The sequence below is a fragment of the Gorilla gorilla genome, chromosome 14, assembly GCF_029281585.2.
Source record: "Gorilla gorilla gorilla isolate KB3781 chromosome 14, NHGRI_mGorGor1-v2.1_pri, whole genome shotgun sequence".
NCBI lineage: Eukaryota > Metazoa > Chordata > Mammalia > Primates > Hominidae > Gorilla > Gorilla gorilla.
Genome location: NC_073238.2, coordinates 123,280,528 through 123,286,527, shown reverse-complemented (window position 1 = coordinate 123,286,527; position 6,000 = coordinate 123,280,528).

The following is a 6,000-nucleotide window of genomic DNA, read 5'->3' as shown; positions in this document are numbered from 1 at the left end:
GCTCAATTTAGCCATTTCACAATGCATATTTTTCTTGTGCTTTTCTCATCAACGAAAAACAGAAATCCAAGGTCAGCACTGGCCTCTCAATCTTTTCTACAAGTACCTGTTAGAGAGTGTTCATACATTTATTTCCCTTGAATTACTACCTTTACGATGTTGGCTCCAAATTCTATTTCAAAACATCATATTGTACACAATGAACATATTCAATTTATATTTGTCAATTTAGAAAATAAATTTTAAAAAATGCTTTAAAAATCGGAAAGCCAGTGGCCTTCAGGGATCTATCGCATCTCACATGCACACTGGCAGATATCATCTGAGTTCAGCTTACCTGTGTGCCTGTGACTCTTTACTTTCAGTCCTTTGCCCAACTCACAATGAGCACCTAATAAAACCTTGTTAACTGATTAGATAAAATGATAAATAATTGCTTTAAAGAAGACACACAGCCCCAAATATTTAATAATTCTCTTTTGAGACTAGCCGATTAATGACTACTTATTAAATACCTGCTAGATTTCCAATGTTAGCAGGTAAAATACAACAAATAAATAAATAAGGTTTCTGTATAATCTGAGAAGTTTGCATTGGTTAGATTATATCCAGATCTCTTCCAAGTTTATGGAAGACCACTACCAAAAGATGAGTAGAGACAGATGATTTTCTTTTTCTTTTTTTTTTTTTTTAGACAGAGTCTCTCTCTGTCGCCCAGGCTGGAGTGCAGTGGCTCGATCTCAGCTCACTGCAAGCTCTGCTTCCCGGGTTCACGTCATTCTCCTGCCTCAGCCTCCCAAGTAGCTGGGACTACAGGTGCCCGCCACCACTCCTGGCTAATTTTTTTGTATTTTTAGCAGAGACGGGGTTTCACCATGTTAGCCAGGATGGTCTCGATCTCCTGACATCGTGATCCGCCCGCCTCGGCCTCCCAAAGTGCTGGGATTACAGGCGTGAGCCACCACGCCCGGCTGAGACAGATGGTTTTCAAATAAAATATTATAGATGTGGATTTGAGAAATTCATGGACCCAGGCAAACATCAAAACTTCTGTGCATAAGTGGACAAGAATAAGAACATGGCCAGTGCTTGAATGAGATGGCAAAGCTAAGGGTTTAAGCATTTGGAGCCAACATCATAAAGGTAGTAATTCAAGGGAAATGAATGTATGAACACTCTCAAACAGGTATTTCTAGAAAAGATTGGGAGGCCAGTGCTGACCTTGGATTTCTGTTTTTTGTTGATGATAAAAGCACAAGAAAAAGACCCAGGGAAGGAAGCCTTTTTTTTTTTTTAAGGCAGAGCAACACAGAATTCAGACTAGAAAAGTTTCAGGAAGAAAAGCAATTCCACAGTGTAGAATTTCTGTAATTTGTTGTCAAGTTAAGGCAGAATTAACTTGGTCCATGAAACAGAGTATAAAATAAAGACAGAGTATTTGCCCTAAATATCAGAGAACCCAAGGTGCTATGTATGGCACATCAAGGAACACACACGGTTTAGCAACGTGGAGACAGCGCATGGCTTTGGACCATCAGAGTGCATTGGTAAGGATGCGTCCTGCCTTCAGAAGGAGCACAGGGGGAGACAGGCTACAGAACAGGCACATGCTTCCAACACACTTTTCTCTTCTCGCTTGGGGCACTCGCATCGGCAGCAGCAGATGACATGAGGAGGTAAGGGAAGAGAAGAAGTTTGATGTCTGACCCCAGGTGGGAGCTGAGAAGGCTGTGCTAAGAAGACACATGAAACATCCACTTGAGATTTCTTAAAATATCGGGGGAAGACACTGTCTTGAAGTGGCACCAGAATATTTGCAATCCAAAGTGAAGGCAAAACTGGAAATATACTATTGGTTGTCAATATCATAACCTCATATTCCAACCGTGGGAATAACTCAGCCTGGGATAACTAAGAGTAACAATACATAAAAGATTCTACTAAAATTTCCACTCAAAGCTGTTCCCAGTGTAATGTGAGAGAATGAAATGGTAAACATGAAGTTACAGTAAAGTATGATTAAATACCATGACAGATGTAGACAAAATAAACATTATCTCTGGGGCTTCTCATCCAGACTGGTAGGGTCAAGGAAGTTTCCCAGGGATGCGAGAATTGGGTCTTGAAGGGTAAATATAAAAAAGCCTGTCAAAGGGAAGGCTGATGATAGATGCTGCTTTGGGTTTGAATGTTTGTCCCCTGTAAAACTCACGTTGAAGCTTAATTGTCATTGTAAGAGTATTAACGCCAGGCGCGGTGGCTCACACCGGTAATCCCAGCACTTTGGGAGGTTGAAGCGGGGGGATCATGAGGTCAGGAATTCTAGACCAGCCTTGAACTTAACCAAAAATTAGTTGGGCGTGGTGGCACACACCTGTAATCCCAGCTACTCAGGAGGCTGAGGCAGGAGAAGCAGTCGAACCCCAGAGGCAGAGGTTGCAATGAGTTGACATTGGGCCACTGCACTCCAGCCTGGGTGACAGAGCAAGACTCTGTCTCAAAAAAAAAAAAAAAAAAAAAAGAGTATTAAAGAGTACTAAGAGTTGGGACCTTTCAGAGAGGATTAGACCGAGGGGTCCACCCTCATAAGTGGGATTTGTGGGATTTGTGCTGCTCTAAAAGGGGCAAGTTCAGTCCCCTGTAGCTCTCTCTCATCCTCTCTTATTCTACCACGTGATGGTACAGCAAGAAGGCCCTCCACAGATGCATCACCTTGACCTTGGGCTTCCTAGCCCCCAGAACTGTGATCCAGTAAATTTCTGGGACAGAGTACCCAGTCTCAGGTATTCTGTTACAGTTACACAGAACAGACTGAGACAGATATAACAAGAGGAAGGAGTGAAGTCATGGGGTATATCACAGCACATAACTGTAACACACATATAAATTTGATGATACTCATCTGAGAATGTATTTGAGAATATTTAATTCTGCTTCAAGGCAAGATACACAAACAGGTTGGATGCACTCATAAAAAGGGTTGAACATAAGCTGTAGGTAAGCTGGTAGTTTGCAAGATATAGGGAAAACGTTCAGTATGGATGATGTGTAAACAGGAAGCTCCTGCACCTCAGGCAGAGCCGAGAAGAGAGTGAGTGAGCTGTAAGACATGCCAAGGAGAGACAGAATAAATAAAATAAAACACGTTTCAACAAAAAGAGAAATGTTTATAGACAGAAAGGACAGAAGCACCAAATCATGATCTTGCCACCTCCAGGTTGACAGCTCTGTCACCCAAATTTAGCCATCCACTGGTAACACTCAGCATATTCTCCATTTTGGTCCCACGTATGCACGATCCAAGAAAAGTACATGAAAATCATGGCTGTCCAGGAGGCTAAGGTGCAAGGGACGCCTGTAGCCAGATGACCTTGCTCTCCCATAGAGGAAGCATGTATCTTTGGCCCAAAACACCTTCTATCCATGGACCCCTCACTCAAACCTCAGTCAGGGTCCTTATAACCATATCATCATCATCAGTGTCCCTAGACTCAGGGAGATATGGGCCCTCCGCCAGCCTGAAGCCTGCTCTGTAAAAGTTAACTTGCCCATTTCTTTCCCATTGCTTCTTCCTATGTGTTTAAGTTAGTGGATAGAGTGACTCATTCATTTTAATTTGGTGTGTGATATTCTCTGTCTTTCAACCTCTGGAACAGCCTGACTGGTAGTGTATTTGGAAGCTACCATTGCCTCAGGATTATTTCCCAGACAACAGTTACCATGAGAAAACCACAGGAAGTTTAGTATGCCTATAACATTAGATGTTAGTTGTGAAGTGATAAGAGACAAGTTGAGAGAAATAGCTATGGATTAAATCATGAAAGCCCTTTCCTACAAATCTTGGGGGTGAAAATGTATCCCCTGGGCAATGCAGAATCCTTGTAAGATTTTTGTGGAGCAAAAAAATATGATCATGTTTGGAATAATTCTGGAATTACTGCGATAATGAATTGGAGAGGAGGCATTCTAGAGATACATAGATAGGACAGTTAAGATAGGACTGCACAATTCAAGTAACAAATAAAAGAAGGCTAAACCAGAGGCTTCACTGTAGGACTGGTGAGATGGAAACAGGTTCAAGAAATGGCAAATGGACAAGTCAAGGTAATGTGAGAAATAAAAATGAGGCTTAGAGAGATAGCCAGGCAGGACCAGTCACTTGTGTGCAGACTGAAGAAGCAGCCTCAGTTTCGGGAGCCAGTTCAACTTTAGACTTAGGGAGAAAGCTACAGGAGGAGGGACTCTTCAGCTGTGTGGATACATCTGAAACTCCGGAGAAAGACCTGGGCTGAAGGTGAAAATAAGGAAGTTACTAGGTATACTTGAAAGATGTAGCCAACGGCACAAGAAGGAATTACTGAGGGAGATTGTGTAGTATGAAAACAAATGGAGATAGAACAGATGGAGTTTTTTAGAACCCCCCTATTTAAGAAAAGTATAGATTAAAAGGTGCATGTGAAGGAAAGCAAGGAGGACATGCTATATCACAGGCAACAATGTTGTTTCAGTATCATAAAAACAAAGGAAGAAGTTTCTATAAAAAGGCACAAGGCGTAATACCAAGTGCCGCAAAATATTGATTTCCTGACCTTAATATTTATCAAATGTGTAAAATGTTAGGTGCATTTTAAATCATGCATTATGCCTGTGGATATTTCTTTTTAAGACACACTGTCAAGGAGCAAGTTACCATTGCTAGCAAAGAAGAAAAAATAAAATAATATAATGCTTTTCTCCCAAATGCAATAATTCAGTTCCAAAATATTAGCAGGGATTCAATACATGCTTTGTTTTGTTTTTTCCAAAAGAGAGGGATAGCTTTGGTAGGTATAAGAAAATAAAAGACAAATGATAATCATTACTTTTCTTTTTCAATTTAGTTTATTTCTATTACAGATCCACAGACATTATAACTTAAATCAGTCTCAAAGTGCTACAAATCATTCCATATTATTTGCCTTAGTTAAAAATCACCAAGGAATACAAACCAGAATACAAACATCACCAGCTTGCTTCTCTATTTGTAACTTTGTTTCTACTCCAGGAGGTGAAAAAGAAACTACTTTCATACTTTCTTTAAGGAACAAAAGACTCTAGATTCAAGTCCAAGGTGTTAAATCTAAGTAAAGCATCAACGCTACTTGGAGGTTGAGTTTCTGACATGACTTGAGCATGCTTGTCCTTTGTTTTACCCACAAGCGATATTCAAGTTAAAAGCTCAGGGGTACAGCATGGCTAGGACTACCAGACAATTGCAAAGGTTGTCGTTCTTTCCAAGACTCTGTGCTCAGCTGCCAAATGGCTGACGCCGTGGCAGTAGCACCCCCAGCAGCTGTGTCGAAGAGCAGATGGGTGAGGAATCATGTCGCCAGTGGCTGAATTGTCTCTGAGGCCCAGTGTCTCTCTGCATTGCTCAGATGCTTCACTTCTTGCCCATCTGCAATCCAGGCCACGGGTCCACAAAGGCAGTTGTGTGATCTGCCAGCCAGCTGGCCCTATCAACATTATGGAGATGAAATAGAGCTGGATTCAGTGCCAGCCGCATGGCAGATCATGGAGGACAGAAATCCAAAGTATCTTGCCCATGCAGGGGCCAGAAAGTCTGCACCAAAGTTCAGTTCAGACAATTTGAATTCATTATGACTCCTTCTGCTTTGTATTATTATCAAAATTAGCTTCCATTTTAAGTGAAACATATTAGGGTCTTTTAAACTTTTAATCACTTTTTAATGTCTTCTAGTGCAGGAGGAGCTGGGTATTTTTTTTCTTTTTCTCATTATTTATATTATTACCATAATCTGAAAGTTGTTCATCTCAAATAGCTACCAGGACCACTCTCCCCACTCCCACTAACCCACCAAATATAACTGTCTTTCCATCCCCAAAGGATTGACTTTCACCCATGCATTTAACATAAAATCTAATAAGCTTCATTCTATCTTTCATTTACTTACACATTAGGTATTTACTAACTCCTTACTCTGTTTATGTTGCATTGGT